The sequence below is a fragment of the Seriola aureovittata genome, chromosome 20, assembly GCF_021018895.1.
Source record: "Seriola aureovittata isolate HTS-2021-v1 ecotype China chromosome 20, ASM2101889v1, whole genome shotgun sequence".
In the NCBI taxonomy this organism is placed as follows: Eukaryota; Metazoa; Chordata; class Actinopteri; order Carangiformes; family Carangidae; genus Seriola; species Seriola aureovittata.
The window spans coordinates 7,547,666-7,565,727 of NC_079383.1; the positions used below are offsets into that span (position 1 = coordinate 7,547,666).

At 41.9% G+C, this 18,062-nt stretch overlaps 1 long non-coding RNA gene across 1 annotated transcript; it reads right to left on the reverse strand.

Annotated features, from left to right (window-relative positions):
• Positions 1 to 8,110: 8,110 nt before the first annotated feature.
• Positions 8,111 to 10,324, reverse strand: LOC130161449 (uncharacterized). The gene is made up of 4 exons (XR_008826152.1): positions 10,090 to 10,324; positions 9,876 to 10,003; positions 9,411 to 9,505; positions 8,111 to 9,204 (listed from the first exon to the last, which is right to left on the reverse strand). It is a non-coding gene; the product is annotated as an uncharacterized LOC130161449 (long non-coding RNA).
• Positions 10,325 to 18,062: the final 7,738 nt, after the last annotated feature.

Below are 18,062 nucleotides of genomic sequence, written 5' to 3' on the forward strand. Positions count from 1 at the left end.
CCACGTCTTGTGCCAAGTGAATAGAGCGAACCTGTGTGTGTCCAGTAGTTAAAACCAAAATTCCCTGGGTGAAATTCCCAGGGTGGCGTTGTCGTGCAACCGTGTAAATTTCTCAAACATATTTGACATGTTAGTGTGAGCATCCTCCCTACCCTCACCACATACACAAAGGAAGAACTCATGGCTTTAAAGTTTACCAGATATGGAGTTAAACAACCAATACCGGCTAAGCTGAAGAGGCTATACCGGGGATGCAGTGCCGGGGCTAAGCCAAAGGCTGGAGGATGGAAATATAAGCCTTTTCTACCATCGATCCTCATGGGAAATGTCAACTCCCTGGCTAACAAGTGTGATGAACTGGAGGCACATGTGATGAACCAGTTAGCACATCGTGTAGTCTCATGTGTTTTACGGAGACCTGGTTAAACAACAACATTCCCGACTGTTGTGTGGATTTATCCGGCTTCACTGCAGTACAAGCGGACGGAGATGCCGGAGCAAGTGGAAAGAATAAAGGTGGAGGACTGGTTCTGCTTGTAAACAATAGATGGTGCAACCCCCGGTCATATCACAGTGAAGAAGGAGATCTGCTGTTGGGATATTGAACTGTTGCCAGTTGGTCTTAGACCGTACTGTGTACCGAGGGAGTTCTAACACATTGTTGCCATTGTTGTTTACATTCAACCACGAGCTGAGTCTGCAGTCGCGTGTGACGTCATTCACGAGACTGTTGAAAGAGGACAGACCCAGCACCCTGATGCATTCATTGCAATGTCGGGGGATTTTAACCATATCACTCTCACCTCTCATCCGTCTGGCTACACTCAATATGTTGACTGTCCCACAAGGGAAAATAAAACACTGGATCTGTTGTATGCAACTGTCAAGGAGGCCTACACTGCTTAAGCTCTACCACCACTTGGCGATCAGATCATAATTCTGGGTTTACCTTGATAGAAGGGTTGAATGTACCACGGGCTACAATAACTTCTGTATGGACACTGTAATACCAGTAAGGACTGTACACTGCTTTCCAAACAACAAACCCTGGATCACCAGTGACATCAAGATGCTCCTCAACCAGAAAAAGGAGGCCCTCAGGGATGGAGACAGGGAGAAGCTCAGGTGTGTTCAACATTAGCTGAAGAAGAGATTGAAGCAGGCGAAAGAGGACTACAAAAAGAAAGTAGAGAGGAAGCTGCAGCACAACAACACCAGAGAGGTGTGGAAGGGGATGAGGACCGTCACTGGATATAAGGACAAGAACAGCCAGGCAACATCAGGTGATGTGGACAAGGCCAATGAGTTTAACCTGTTCTACAACAGGTTTGACACAGCCTCAGCTGTTCTCCCTCCCACTGCTTCAGCTACAGCTTTTCCTACGGCATCTCCTCCACAACCCGACACTGCAGCTGCAACTCCCTCCTGTCCTTTACAGCAGAGAAGGTGAGGGCGGAGCTCAAGAGGCTACGTCCTGGAAAGGCAACAGGCCCAGATGGTGTGTGTCCAAGGCTGTTAAAGGACTGTGCAGCCCAGCTGGCTAAGCCTCTCCGGAGGATCTTCAACTTAAGTCTACAAACAGGGAGGGTCCCAGTTCTGTGGAAAACAGAAGGGCGACTGGCTGAGATAAATGACTACAGACAGGTGACCTACGCATCACACATCATGAAGACCCTGGAGCGGCTGCTTCTCCACCTTCTGATCCCACAGGTTGAACATGCACTAGACCCCTACATTCTCCTACAAAGAACATATTGGTGTGGATGATGCTGTCCTTTACATGCTCCACTGGGCCCATTCTTAATTGGATGAGCCAGGTAGTTACATGAAGGTTATGTTCTTTGATTTCTCAAGTGCATTTAACACAATCCGACCCCCCATCCTTAAAGACAAGCTGGAAGGGATGTGGGTGGATTCCTGCTCCACGTCCTGGATTGTGGATTACCTGACAAGACGACCACAGTCAGGCTGGGTAACCATGTCTCAGGGACAGCGATGAGCAGCACTGGGGCTCCACAGGGGACTGTTCTGGCTCCGTTCCTGTTCACCCTGTTTAAAGTAGACTTTAAATACAGCTCTGAGTCCTGCCACATCAAGAAATATTCATGACACTGCTATAGTGCCGCATATCGGGAACGGACAGGAAGAGGAGTACAGGGATCTGACGATGGCCTTCAGTGAATGGAGCGACAAGAACTGCCTTCTTCTGAACACCTCCAAGACCAAGGAGATGGTCATTAACTTTCGGAGGTCTAGGCCCACCCTTCAACGAGTCAACCATCGAGGGAAGGATATTGAGGTGGTGCACACTTAAATACCTAGTTGTGCACCTGGACAGTAAACTGGACTGGTCCCTGAACACAGATGCGATCTACCAGAAGGGTAGAGCCGGCTCTTTTTCCTCAGGGTGCTCAGGTCCTTTGACGTCTGCAGTGAAATGCCTCACATGTTTTATCAGTCAGTGTTGGCCAGCGTACTCTTTTATGCTGCATTCTGCTGGGGCAGTAGCATGTCTGACAGGTTCAGGAGATCCTTTGTTCCCACTGCCATCAGGCTATACAAGACCTCAGCCAGACATGTGGACTAATCTAATTATTATTGTTTATTTATTATGAACTGTTTTTATTATTATTATTATTATTATCAACAATAAGCTAATGGATACATGAATTTCCCCTAGGGGATAATTTATCTATCTATCTATCTATCTATCTATCTATCTATCTATCTATCTATCTATCTATCATTTCTGTGTAAGTGGAGACAAAAAAAGCAGGAAACATGTATATTTTCACAACATTCAAGTCAAGTCAATTTTTATTTGTATAGCGCCAATTCACAACACAGGTTATCTCAAGGTACTTTCCAAATAGAGCAGGTCTAGACCTTTATTTATATTTATATTATTTATAGAGACCCAACAATTCCCACCATGAACAAGCACTAGGCGACATGGGGCAGGAAAAACTTAATTTTAAAAAGCAGAAACCTCCAGCCTCAACCAGCTGGGTTGGGAGAGAGAGTGAGCGAAAGAGTGAGCAAGAGAGAGCACAGAGGAAAAGAACAAGAACATGCAATGATAGCAATAGTAATGATAGTGATAGTGGCGGCAGTAACAGCAATAGTAATGTAATGGCAGCTGTAATGTTCCTACTAACAAAAGTAATAATGACAGCTAATAACATTAATAATATAATAATAATCATTATTAATTATAGTAATATTTAGTACGTTCAGCAGCAGGTGTGGGGGCAGTAGAGACTCTACAGCTCTGGAGGCGGGAGGACCTGTGGAGATTAACAAGAAGGAGAGGGGAGGGAGAGAGGCACACAGCCTGGGTGCTCTTGTGCTTAAGGGAAAAAACAAATGATTAGAATGATGCAGTGATTTTCAGAAAGTTTACAGTAATCCCGTTGGCAGGACAACCTGGACTATACTGTACTGAGTTTACTGATTTAATGAGACTGAGGCCCACCTGTCGGTGGTAAGATGGTAACAGGTACAAAGCCTGAGTTTGTAAAAGAATAAGAAGCTAAGTGAAAGTTAAGGCATAAAAATATGTTTTGAGTTTCAATTTGAAAGTCTGAATGTAGTCAGACAGTCTGATATCAGCAGGGAGGTTTTTCTAGAGCTGAGGGGCCTGATAGAAAAAGGCTCTGCAGCCAGCAGACGTCTTTTTAACTCTACGAACAGACAGGGATTCTAAGGAGGGAAAAATTCTGGGAACAGAGAGCACGAGATGGAGTATAAGGTTTTAAGCAGATCAGACAGGAGCAAGTCAATTTAGAACCTTATATGCCATCAAAAGCACCTTAAAGTCTGATCTGATATGGACAGGAAGCCAATGAAGGGAAGCTAAAATTGGTGTAATATGGTAAAATTTTCATGATTTGGTAACAAGTCTAGCTGCAGCATTCTGAACCATTTGAAGACTTTCAGTATGATCACGTGGCAGGCCAGAAAACAAAACGTTACAATAATCAAGTCTTAATGAAACAAAGGCATGAATTAAGATTTCAGCATCAGTCTCAGACAGAAAAGACTAGCTATGTTACAAAGGTGAAAAAAGTCTTGGTGTGACAAAATAGAAAATCAAAACTGCTCTTTCCTTCATATCAGCCAATGATCTGGAAATAGCTGCAGATGAAAGAGAAAACTGATGAAGGGAGGGCTTCACTCCAAAGAAACTCAAACCAATGAGCTTCAAAACTTAAATTAACTTTGTTCGAGCCCTGTCTGTGTCAACAAAACACTCTCCTGATACCTGGCAACACATATCTCTTCTCTCTGTTGGTTACAATTTAGTACTGCAGATGTTACAACCAAAGTAAAAATGTGTTTCTTTGCTTAACAATTCTGTTATTGTCATTATTGATATTAAACTGTTTTTGGATGGGGGAAAATAATATTAGACTGATATGATCTAGTACTGGGTTGATCAGATATTAAGCTAGTTGATAAAAACAAGTTTCAAAATAAGGTACAAATTTATACTGTATCTGATGTTGTGTTAGATTGTATTGTATTGTTAACAGATCGACAAGCAATAGTTAATTATTTAGTTTTAAATAAGTAGTTCAGCATTCAGTTGTTCTAAAAGACACTCAGAGGAGTCAGCGGTTCAAATTTCTTTCTGGTAAGTACATTTTGTTTTAAGCCTGTTGTTTGCTAGCCAAAATTAGCATCCCTGTTAATATCACAGTTCAAGTTAAGATGCACCTGGCTAACCAAGCTAGCCAGCTACTGAGCTGATAACTTAACTAGTGATTGCTATGGTAATGGTACCTGGGCCCGATGGCCAGGTAACCTGTGTCAACCTGGGTTAGCCCGTGGAGGTGTTCAGTCAAAGCTCAATAAAAGGTACATTTAATCGACGTTAATCTTACAGCGTTAAATTTGTGTTTCTCGCACTCGTGACCCAGTTTAAGTGATCTGCGTTAGTGTAATTTGCAGCATTAATGTGAGTTAATACATTGTCCATCAAGACGTCGTGATAGTTCAAGTTAAGATAACGTGAAGTATACAAAATGTGTAGAAAAAATATTTGTCATATAGAAGATTGATCATTTAATACTCAAACCAGTCCTCAACTGAAGCAGACATTCATGTAACTTTCCTGACAGCTGATAGATGTTTGTGATTAACTTTGATCATCGCATTCAACTCAAGTGATTGTCTTAGAAATAGAAATAGTCACACAATGCTGTATGTGTTACTATTGTTATAATTCATACCAGATGTGTTCTATAAAAACCAATCACAAAGTTAAAGCAAGATCTTCATAAATAACTTTATTGGACATTATAAACTACATTAATTTAAACCATTTACAACACTGGAAACGTATAAAAGAATGTAATAAATGGATTAATTAAATACTGTAGTTGTTCTGAAGGCCGCATGACAGAGCAGGTGACTTAGCCAGGTCCAACCACTAGGAGCGCTGTCGCGCTCAATAGGGCAGAGTGCCACCGCTTGTGAGAGGGAGAAAAGGAGACTGACGACGGTGAGACGTGTGTATGGCCAGTAGAAGAAAGTTGTGTTGCTACTTTGTAACGGTTGATCTGCCGTTTGTGGTTCAGTGTGCATCCAGAGAAACGTAAGTTACATTGTTTATTCGCTGGATGTATGTTTCATTGTTGTTATATTTATCTGTATATATATCTGTTAACTGAGGTTATATTTGGGGCTCTAGTGTGTATCTCTAGCGGTGTTAGCTTCCATTGCTAATGTAAATGCTACTGACCGTTCCTTTGTCAGTCAGTTAAATTTGTGATGTTAGTAATTATATATATATACTAGAAAATTCCAGGGAAAGTTTGAGTGCCACAGGGGCTACTGCCGGGATGAGTACATGATTTATTTCCAGTGTTCAAAAGTCACCCTGATCATATTCTGGTTTTGAGAAATGTCTTGATATAAAAGACTAATATAAAACAATGTCACATCCCTCCACCATGTATTATGTGGGAAATATCTCATATTCTGTGTTGTTTTTTTTTAATAAAACAAGAGGCAACATGTCTTCAAACGGGCATTTAAAGGGTTAAAATCCTGAAAACTAATAAACATTGTAGGTTTGAGCAGAACTGAAGTGGTTTAACCTAGGACCTGGCGTCCACATATGTGGACCTCACATTTTGGGTTCTCTAGACCACAATACTAACTTTTTCTCAACAAGGGCCTGGTGACCACATATTAGCCATGTTCAGAAATTGAAATGAACAGTTTAAAACAGTAACAATGCAAAATGTTCAGAATGTTTTTTACTTTGTTACAGACATACGTCTTTCTGCAACTGTTAGCAGTACTTCAAATGAGCCATATTGCTCAAAGGGGCACAATTGTTCTTTCTCATTTTGTTTTTGCACTCAGGAAAATGCTGCTGTGTTCTGGCACCAAATAAATAGTTTTGCACATCATTACTCAATTGTCTCTTTATTGGTTTCTATCGAAATTTAAAACTAATGTCCTCATATGTGGACATCATTTTTCTCAGAAACTACATCATGTAAAAAGATAATTCTTTGTTGTTACACTCATCAGGTCCCAATCAGCCTAAATAGCAAAGACAAATTAAAAATGCACGCCATGCAAGAGTTCGGGTCTTAGGAGGTTAAGAGATGTATGCAAAAAAAAGCGAGCGACCGTCACAACTTTCAACATTCACTCATTTAACAAAACAAAAAAAAAAGCAACGAAGGAAGCAGTAAATGGACATACACATTTAAGACCTAACTAAATGTAATTTAAGACCTAACATGTGGCTAATGTAAAGCTAGCAGAGCTTGGAGAGTTGGTTATCTGGTTGCTAGGCGCACGCATGCACGCACACAGGTCAGGAGCTGCCGTTGCCATGGCAATGTGAAAATCTGCCAGAATTTGGCTTCTACATGGCTTCAAACAACTGCAAATTATGAGAAAACCGTTACTTCTTTTCATAAACCGAAAAGACCGTGCCAGACACTGAAGCCAGAAGTTTCTACAGTCTCTATTTTATTCAGATATTCCTTAAAATGAGTGAGTAAGCTTAGTGCGAAGACAGAGTGAGACATAGTTGTTGGGATTCATAAAATGTAACTTTGACAGGCAGGGTCTGCACAAAATTTAAACGGGGGTGCCGAGTCCGGCAGCAATACCTGTCTCACTCTCATTGACACCTAATGTAAAAATCTTTTTTTTTCAAAAGAATCTCACTCTGTCTTCGCACTGAGCTTACTCACTCATTTTAAGGAATATCTGAATAAAATAGAGACTGTAGAAACTTCTGGCTTCAGTGTCTGGCACGGTCTTTTCGGTTTATGAAAAGAAGTAACGGTTTTCTCATAATTTGCAGTTGTTTGAAGCCATGTAGAAGCCAAATTCTGGGCAGATTTTCACATTGCCATGGCAATGGCAGCTCCTGACCTGTGTGTGTGCGTGCGTGCACCTAGCAACCAGATAACCAACTCTCCAAGCTCTGCTAGCTTTACATTAGCCACATGTTAGGTCTTAAATTACATTTAGTTAGGTCTTAAATATGTAAGTCCATTTACTGCTTCCTTCGTTGCTTTTTTTTTGTTTTGTTAAAAGAGTGAATGAAGTTGTGACGGTCTCCGCTGAGACAGAGGAGAGGAGAAGCTACTAGCCCTCTCTCGCTGTCACTTCTAGTCGCGTTGCTCTCCTCCCCTGTAAAGTTAAATTTAGCACAGAAAAAAACATAATAGTGGTAACTTAAATAGCGGTTCATGGGATTTATTAACCCTCAGGGGTCCCTCCTTCCTTTTTTGGACATTTTCTTCACTTTTCTTTTTTGATTTGCTGATCATTTTGGCTGTGTTACAGCTGAAGGTATAGATTTCTGCAAGAAAGTGTCTTTTTTGACATATTTTTAAAATCTAATGTCAGTTACTGTTACAGGTCTATTATACACTGGTAACACATTTTGTACCCTCTGGGGTTCCTCGCGTCCAGAAAAGGACACACAAAGAAAATGCTATAAAATCATCATATATCAATATTTTTTTCTGCTTTTTTTGCATAAATCTCTTAAACCACTTCAGTTCTGCTCAAACCTACCAAATGTTTATTAGTTTTCAGGATTTTAACCCTTTAAATGCCAGTTTGAAGACATGTTGCCTCTTGTTTTATTAAAAAAAGCAACACAGAATATGAGATATTTCCCACATAATACATGATGGAGGGATGTGACATTGTTTGACATTTCTCAAAACCAGAGTATGATCAGGGTGACTTTTGAACACTGGAAATAAATCATGTACTCATCCCGGCAGTAGCCCCCGTGGCACTCAAAATTTCCCTGGAATTTTCTAGTTACATTATATCATTACTTCGGATTGTGTGCTATAGTCAAGCTTATTGTGAGTTGTTTATTAATGGCTTTATTGTTTGGTTTATTTCAGAACCACATACACCCACACACATCAACCACCCACCTTCAACACATCTGTATGCTGTCTACACCATTAAAGCACCATAAAGAGGATTGACTGTCTCCTGCTTCATTCTTCACCACTAAAGTCTTGGGGGAACTTTATAGACTGCGTTCTAACAGACGCATACTCTGCGATTACAAACTAGAGAAGCCAGTCTACTAACCTAAGCCTCCGTCACAGTAGTGTATAATTAACAATCAACTGTAACTATTTAAAATCAAAAAATAGTTGTGGATGAGGTTAAAGCTGAATTTCACTGTCATATGTAAGTTTGCTTAATAAAAAGAAGTAGTTGAATCAACAGTGCAACAGAATTTTTAGTAACAAGTATAATCATAATTCATCAGTCCTAATGTGTGAGACAGTTAATATTTATTTGCTCCAGTAACAGTATCCCTCTAAATAAGTGATGCTGTTGGAACAACACATTGATATAAACTATAATGGCTGAGGACTATGAAATATGGACTCTAATGTTTTAAACTATTGAGAATTTGTTACAGCTACAGTGGAGTCCAAAAGTCATCTGATTGTATGTCTGACATGGGGCAGAGAGTGTAATAAGACAGTGAGGGTGTAGGGAACAAGGAAGAGCTGATAAGACTGAACAATGTTATGGCCACAAGTGTTACATTAAAAAAATACTATATTATCATATAAGACACTGTGTCTATGTTTGGGAAGAGAAGATCTTCATGTGTGGAGGTGGTGCAGGGCTTCCATCATTGCTGCAAGAGGTTGCAGGTGTCCCCAAAGATCCAGACCTTGGCTGGATGGAAAAAACATTAAAATAGAGAGAAATCATATCATTATCATATTGAATTGAGTATAGAGAAAAAGACAAAGAGACAGAAACAGCACTCTGATTAGATGATCACAGATATCTGAAAATAAATTATTCCCTCGTCTTAATTGTAATAAACAGTCTGCTGAACTTTTACATTAAATAACAATAAAATAGAAACTAATACTCACTTTGGTGTCATTGTGGAGGTGCACGTCATGATGGTTCTCGGCTCTCAGTGATGTTCTTTATTTTGAAACAGAATCATTCCAACATGTTTTGACTCCTGTATTTAAGGTAAACACAAGAAACTTGTGCTACAGAAAATGGACCAGACTCAGTGAATAGCTCCCTAAGCTTAACATGTCCTATGATAACTATTAATTTAGCTATACAGACTAATGAGCAGTGATAACTAACATGTCTTTGGGGTCATCAGGTGTGAACCTCCTTTCACCAGTGTTTCGTCTAGTTGGTCCCACGACACCTCCAGGAGGCTAGACAGTGATCACTGGCATCCCAGAGTCACTCCCCTAATGCCAGCCATCACTGCTCCTCACACCACGACTATTTTCTTTATCTTGCCTATGCTACCACAAACAACACCATCATTAACTCTGACAAAACACACTAGCAGATTCAGCAAACAAACTCACCTAAACAGTTGGAGAAAGTATGAATGAGGGAGGTAGAGTCAAGGAGAGATGCCTTTTTGAGCTAAACTCTCCCCCGCCGGATTAGGCTGTGCTCTCCCCCCTCTACTCTCCAACACCACACCATTCAACTCACCTAAAACAAACAAACTCACCTAAACAGCCGAAAACACACTACAAACCAATTCAAACAATACAAGCAAACAATACAGGCCACCTCACCTGGACTAACCGTATGGTCTCAAAGAGGCTCACACAGGCCACACCCCCCACTTAAAAACACTTCCTCTTCCTGGATTTCTTCCTTACTTCTCCTAAGAGTCTGTCTATCCTAAGTGCTCCCCCTGCTGGGCCCCCAGCTACCATTACTTCTTCTCATCCAAATCCACTGACTCAGAAAGAAATCAACTGCCCGGTACTGTATGTAAGTCCCACAGCGTCTGAGGTTTTACTTTCTCAGCAAAATGGTTCAATAAAGGGTTTATATCTTGATGCTTCATGTGAACAGTGCGACATCTACTGGCCTGAATGCAAAATGGGCAAATACAAACGTTTGTACATCACAAATTGACTGCAAGTATAAGGGAAAGCATGGCTGTATTTTATATTCTAAGCATAGATTTATATACTGTAAAAGCAAATCAAAATATGTTTTCTATGCATCAAATGTGTCAATATCAGTCAAGTTAAGTTCAATGTCTTCGTATTAACTTAACCCTCGTATTATCCTCAAATATTACTAACACATTTTACCCTTGGGGTCAATTTGACCCCAGGGATATTTGCCTCCAGAAAATGATTTACAGAAAATTGTTGACCAAGTTTTTGTGTCAGGCACTTTGTATATTTGTTGAATACATAAATAACCCCTTGATAATGAAACCTATCAGTGAGTTGACCTGCCCTCTAGCGCCACCATCAGGCCAAACTTTTAAATTTGAATTAATTTATCTTGAAAAGTTTTCATACAAATCTTCTCAAATTTACTGACAACATTAATGACCACAAGAGTATGAACCCTATTGGTTTTGGTGATGATATGACCTTCCTTGTAGTGCCACCATCAGGTCAAACTTTCAGTTTTAGAGTCAGTTTATCTTGAAAATCTTTCATACAAATCTTTTCTAATTATGGGTGCACATTCATGACTCTCACAGAATGAACCATATTGATGGATGTTGGTCGGCCCTGCCTTGTTTGTTTGTCATCAAAGTGTATGACAAAACTTGGAATGTCTTCAGAGACATGGTGGCTGGAAATATTGCCCTTCCAGTCTCAGCGTTCCAAAGGCTTGCTGTTGCTTCACCTTTTGATTTGTAAACTCCTGTCAAAATGAGCAAGTCAATGTGGGCTTCCAAGTCAACTACATCCAAGTCTTTCCAACTGTCCCCATACACGCGCTTCCCTCTAAATTTGTCATCCCAAGAACAATATTTTCAATCGATGGTGTTATGAAGAGCTCTAATGATGACTTGATGTCTTCAACATGGCTGATTGCATATCTGTGGGGCCTGGAACCGTTTTCATAATATTAGTAGCACTAAGTCTACCCTGCTGTCTAAGTGGGGAAAGGGACCATATTATCTTTCCATTTTTGGAAGGGATCGTGTCTGCTGGTGGTTGAGAGACAACAGGAGGGTCAACACTGTCATTCTCATCAGATGAGAATGCCTCAAAATCAGGGTACTCCTCAACACAATCTTCTGTCTCAGACACATTCTCCTCTTTGTCACTTTCACTGTCAAAATATCAAAAATATCAGTTCTACTTCACACACCTTCATGCCCATGGTTTGGGAAAGTTCTCATGAGAATATTGCCCCTCCCCCCATGTCACGTTAGCACCAAAAATGGAAAATTATGGTCCCTCTACTCACTTCAACAACAAGGTAGACGTGCTGCTAAGAGTGTGTCCCACCAGACACACAGTCAGCCATGTTGAAGACATAAATTCATTATTTGAGCTCTTCATATAACCATCAATTGAAAATATTGTACTTGAGATGATAATATTAGAGGGGAGGCATGTGTAGTTGGAAAGAATTGGATGTGATCAACTTGCAAGCCTACATTGGCAGGAGTTCCCAAGTCAAGTTGTTTCCAGCATGCCCACACCACGAGAAGTATCAAAGTTCTCGTGGGAATAGTTGCCCCCACCCCCCTGTTATGTATCAACTCAAAAGTATCAACTCTGCACCTGCAGGTGTGGGGATGTTAGGTCACACACACAGACAGACAAGTTTTACACAGCTAAAACAGCTTGGGGTCAAATTGACCCCAGAGGACCACCAATGCGTGCAATATGTGTTCAGCACATTAAAAAAATATCATCATGAAAATTTTATGCTTAATCAGTTGTTCCCATCAAATTAGGAAAAGTCATGAAATATGAAGCAAAAAAAAAAAAGCCAACTATTGTTTTTTGAATGATAAACATTGAATGGGGTCAAATTGACCCCAAGGATAATAGGAGGGTTAAGTGTCAAAACTGTAAGTTAGTTTCCAATGTGGGCAAAGAACATGTAGCTTTACTTTTAAATGTTAGCTTTGGTGGTTGTGCTGTAAAGGTGCAATATAAGATCTGGCCAGAACTTGAGTTTAAAATGTTCAAAAATTGAATTAACATTATCAACAGTGTGTGTGAAGAAGCCACAGTGATGATGTCATGATCAAGACCTCCATATGTTGTATTTCAATTATCTACTGAAATGAGCATTCTAACCAGCCAGCCCCGACCTATGCCGTGTTGTAATACCACTTTGTGACACTAGACGCTGTGTGAGTCAGTGGCGTGTCAGGTCTGCTCTCAATCCTCCTAAAAGGCAAAATTCATCTGCATCCCAAAGGACTGCTCCCAACAAGAAACCACATTCAACGGCAAAGAAAAGAAGCAACACGAGTAAATCTCGGTGTGGCTTTCCACCGCTGGAGACAGCTCCTGAGAGTAAAGAAACGCAGTTTGAGGCCGAGCTCACACCTTCCCTGTTAGCCTGGTGATTAACATCTAATGTTAGCTCTTTAGCGAAAAATATAATCAGTGCAAAACTGACAAACCGTATCGAGAAAACATTTCAGGTGGTGATATTGACGATGTCGACATATGTTTTAGTGTTTACTAGAATTGTGCCTGTTCCTGTCGGCTGTTGTACAGCTAGTTACGTCAGTAACTTTAAGCTCATTTTGTAACTGATAACTGTAAATTGAGACTGTTTGGACCCAGTAGACTGAGTGAATACACATCGATCGGTACACCATGTTGTAACCACTTTACATTACTGTTAGAAAGATCAGGCTATTTTGAATGTGCAGTCTTTACATTTCTCAGGAGATTTCAGCATACCTCTGTCTTTATCAGGAGCTGAGCCAGTACAGATGCAATACTGTATCCACCTGTCTCACCAACGGCAGAGAATACAGACACAGTGAGGAGGGTCTAGGTGAGTAAAATGCTATCACTCACTTTTAAAAGTAAGACTTGTCTATACCACTGTAATTAAATCAGACCCACAGTGTATATATGTTCATACTGCTGATTCTTAATAATGAATATACCACTGCCTATATTGGTTATGTATTTTACAGTATATCCATATTTGTACTACTCAATTTGTTGGTTATATAGTGTGTGTACATTGAATTCTTATCATACTTGTAGTTGTTTACCCTTCATTTCCTTGCATTTACATTTTATAATATTCATACTATATTTATTTTTAGCATATTCATATCTATACACACACAACAGACCTAACATGTTTGAATATCAAGAGCTTGTACGATCCAAACAAATTGTCCTATCACATGTTTTCTGTGTCAGGACCAGAATTCCAGTCTAATCATCACCAATGATGGACCAGCACCCTGCCTTTTCTTCTACATCTAACCTCATCAATCAACAACCACATCACAGTAACTCCTTGAGCTATTATCCCTGCACATAACAGATATTGTCTATACTGTGAACTTTTGCACAGTCCCCGCCCCCACTGTAAACAGTGAGAGCAAGTTGCCGCCTTCCCCCCCTGAGGCGCTGGACGGTTTGCCAGAACCTTTTTGGAGCCGATTGATAGTCTTCCTCCAACCACGCCCTGTAGGCCTCCTTCTTCAGCCTGACAGCTTCCCCCACCCCTGGTGTCCACCAGCGGGTACGGGGGTTACCGCCACGACTGGCCCCAGCTACCCTGCGGCCGCAGCTCGCAACAGCCGCCTCAACAACAGCAGAGCGGAACAAGGCCCATTCGGACTCAATGTCCCCCGCCGCCCTCAGGACGCGATCAAAACTCTGCCGGAGGTGTGCGTACCCTCACAACCCGTTTGGGCTGTGGCGCAGGGACGCAACCCTTTCGTCCACTGGGGTAAACTCCAACATACAAGCAGAGAGCCTGGGGGACACCAAAAAGCCCACCCCGGCCCTCCGCCTCTCACCCGGAGCAACTCCAGCAAAGAGGAGAGACCAGGCCCTCCCAAGGACTTGGGTTCCGGAGCCGACGCTATGTGTTGAGGTGAGACCGACTATATCTAGCTGGTATCGCTCAACCTCTTCCACAAGCTCCCGCTCCTTCCCCGCCAGAGAGGTGACGTTCCATGTTCCAGAAACCAGTGTCCGTAACCGAGGATCGGACCACCAAGGCCCCCACCTTGGTCTGCTGCCCAATCCACACTGACTCTTCCTGCAGGTGGTGAGCCCACTGGGAGACGAACCCATGTAGCCGGTTCGGGCTGGGCTCCGCCGGGCCCCATGGGCCAAGGCCCGGCCACCAGGCGCTCGCCCACGGGCCCCAACCCCAGGCCTGGCTCCAGGGCGGGGCCCCGGTGTCTCTCCGGGTTGAGTACTCAGGTCCTTTTTATTTCTTTTCATTGGGATCCTCTGAACCGTTCTTCGTCTGGCCCTTCACCTGGGACCAATCTGCCTTGGGAGACCCTACCAGGGGCAAAATGCCCCTGACAACATAGCTCCTAGGGTCATTAGGGCTCTCAAATTACTCCACCACGGTAAGGTGACGGTTCAAGGAGGAGAGAAACCCAAACCAGTTGTTTTAATTGGGTCTGTACTCCACTTGCACCCTGCTGTTTACTCTGAGCAACAGCCATGCTGTTCAGATGACTCTGAATCATCAGGTTTTGAACCATTTATAATTGATGTGGATGTGACAGAAAATCCTGTGCCCTCTATACTGCCTGACCCTAGTGAAACAACACCAGCCACACCGTTTACCCTGCTTGTGTTATGACCGGTTCCCAGTCTTGAAAAGCCGATTCTGTCAACCTCTCTGAAACATTTATGATCCTCCAGATAACGCTGAGTTAAAGCTGGTTGATGTTGAAACAGCCAAGTCTGAAAGTGAACCAAGGATAATTTATCCACTGCCTCTAAAGTTGTTGATTTGACATTGTGTAACCCTGGTGTTTTTGCTGAAACTCCACTGCTTCTTTAGCCAAATGTTTTGCAGCTGTTATGCCAAAGCAGGAGTTGTTGTCTGGCTCTGTTGGCTTTTATGTGGAAGGTGATGTGCTCATGCGTATGTGGACTGCTTCTCCTGATGGATCTGACTGGAGTGCCACTTACCAAGTTGTTGTTCCCTCTGTGTACCGCTTGCAGATACTGGACTTGGCTTATGATAATGCTATGGCTGGTCATTTGGGGGTTACAAAGACCTAGATTCGGGTATTGAGACACTTCTTTTGGCCTGGTTTAACACTAGAACCGCCAAGACAGTCTGATGGACTGTTTGAGTTTTTATTATGTAAATAACTTTGTTCAAATAAAAACTACAGGTCTCTTACTCCATGACTTTTCCTAAATATATGTTTTTGATGTTTTCTGAAGCCTAACAGGTATTAAAATAAAAAAACAAAAGATTTCTGAGCATTTATTCCTTGGACTGCCAAAGCAGTCATATAGACCGCTGTATGGATTATTACAATGTTTCTATTTCACAGTTTTCGCGTGTCTATTTTTTTTCACTTAGTGTTTTCATTATTACATTTTTATATGCAGGTCTGGAGAAAGAGCAAGAGTGACTTTCTCAGGACCTTAGCGAGGGGGAAGCTGATGGTTTAGTGATGAGGAAAATCACTGTCGGCTGGCACAGCTGTCAGCATGTCCACTCATGACGCAGCCACTTCACAAACTTTATTTTGTGAGTACAAACTAGACCTTTGTAAATAGTCAGCTTGTAGGCTATAAACAGTAAGCAACATCTAAAATCACCCCTTCTATTATAATACAGCTTAATAAATCTCAACTGTGCTGCCAGTGCTGTCTAGTCCAGTAAACACGCCACACCGGTCTCTGTGAGAACTTGTAGGCTAGGTCAGATCCAGGTGGAACGATTGTAAAAAAAAAAGAAAAAAAAACCTCTGACTGCTGATGATAAACAATAACAAAAAAATAACAGTCCGATTATCCTCAGAGCGAACAGCGACAGCGGCTCTTGACAAGAGAGCATACACACTGTCTCCAGATGCAGGTGTGTGCCAATAGGTGCGTCAGGTGCTGCGAGATCACTATTAGTCAATCATTCTCTAATGTAATCTCTCCCCCTACCCCCCCCCACACCTCACCCCCGACCCCCAACATGACATTATATGAAGAAGATCCACTAACAACAAACACTATTTTTTCCACTTCAAGAGCTGCTTGTAAACCTAAACAATGTAAATACATGTGATGGTCTGGGAGATCGTTGTGGCAGCTTTAGGGGGTGCTAGAATGTGGCTGAGTATTGCCACACCTGCCATACTTATCAGTTAGCAGGCAAACCAAACCAGGTGATTCCTATGGCACCCCTACAACCTATTCCTGTAATAGGAGAGCCCTTTGAAAGGCTTATTGTAGACTGTGTAGGCCCCATACCAAAGTCAAAATCTGGTCATCAGTACCTTTTGACCATCATGTGTGCCACCACTCACTACCCTGAGGAGCAATACCCCTATTTTCTCTTAAGGCTAAGACAATAGTCAGGGAGCTTGTGAAATCTTGTACCACTTTTGGCTAGCCTAAGGTCATTCAAACAGATCAAGGGAGTAACAAACCAAGGTATTCAACCAGGCGCTAGTGGTTCTGGCTGTGAAGTATCAGGTTTCTAGTGCTTATCATCCTGAGAGCCAAGGAGCTCTCGAGAGATACCACCAGACTCTCAAGTATATGTTGCGCACTTACTGCCTTGAACGTGGTACAGAGTGGGATGAAGGCATACCTTTTTTGTTGTTTGCAGTTCGTAAAACTGTGCAAGAGTCATTAGGGTTTAGCCCAGCCGAGTTGGTGTTTGGCCACACATTCAGAGGCCCATTGAAACGGTACGTTGAGGGAACAGCTGATGGCAGATTCCACACCCAATATCAAAGTGCTCGATTATGCGAGTTCATTTCGAGAGCGTCTCAACCATGCATGTAACATAGCTAAAAAGGCCATGGAACACTCTGAAAAAATTGCTGTACTGCATTTTTGTCAAAGTGCTGTTTCATTTTAGACAGTCTGGAGACTCAGCACTGGCTCCTTTGCCAATACCTGGCTCAGTGGTACATGCCAGGTTTGCTCGGTCTTATGTTGTTGAAAAGAGGCTCAGTGAACCAGATTATATAATTTGTACTCCAGACAGGAAGCGTAAGTCTCGTGTTTGTCATGTTAATATGTTGAAGCCTTATGCTGTCCGGTTCCAAGAGGGAGAAAGTTCTTCAAATGAAGTGAGTTGTGTTGCTGCAGTTTCTGTTGTTTCCACTTGTTCTGGTGACAATGGTTTAATCAAGGACTCACAAGTGTTGGAAGATTTAGAGACTCATATGTCATATCTTCCTGACTTTCAAAAGGAGGATGTCCTTCAGCTGATACGTGGTCATCTTGGTTTGTTTTCAGATGTACTCACTCTCACAAATGTACTGAAACCTGACATTGATGTAGGTGATAGTGCCCCTATCAAGCAGCATCCTTATTACGTGAACCCTACCAAGCGTGAGTTGATGAAAAAGGAGGTTGAGTACTTGTTGGCCAATAGTCTTGCAGTTCCTAGCAACAGCTTTTGGAGTTCACCCTGTTTATTGGTTCCAAAAGTTGAGTTGGTTCTGTACAGACTATCGGAAGGGTAGGAACAGCTAGTTATGTGACCAAGCTAGATTTGTTAAAAGGGTACTGGCAAGTTCCCTTGACACATAGAGCCTCTGACATCGCTGCCTTTGTCACGCCTGATAATTT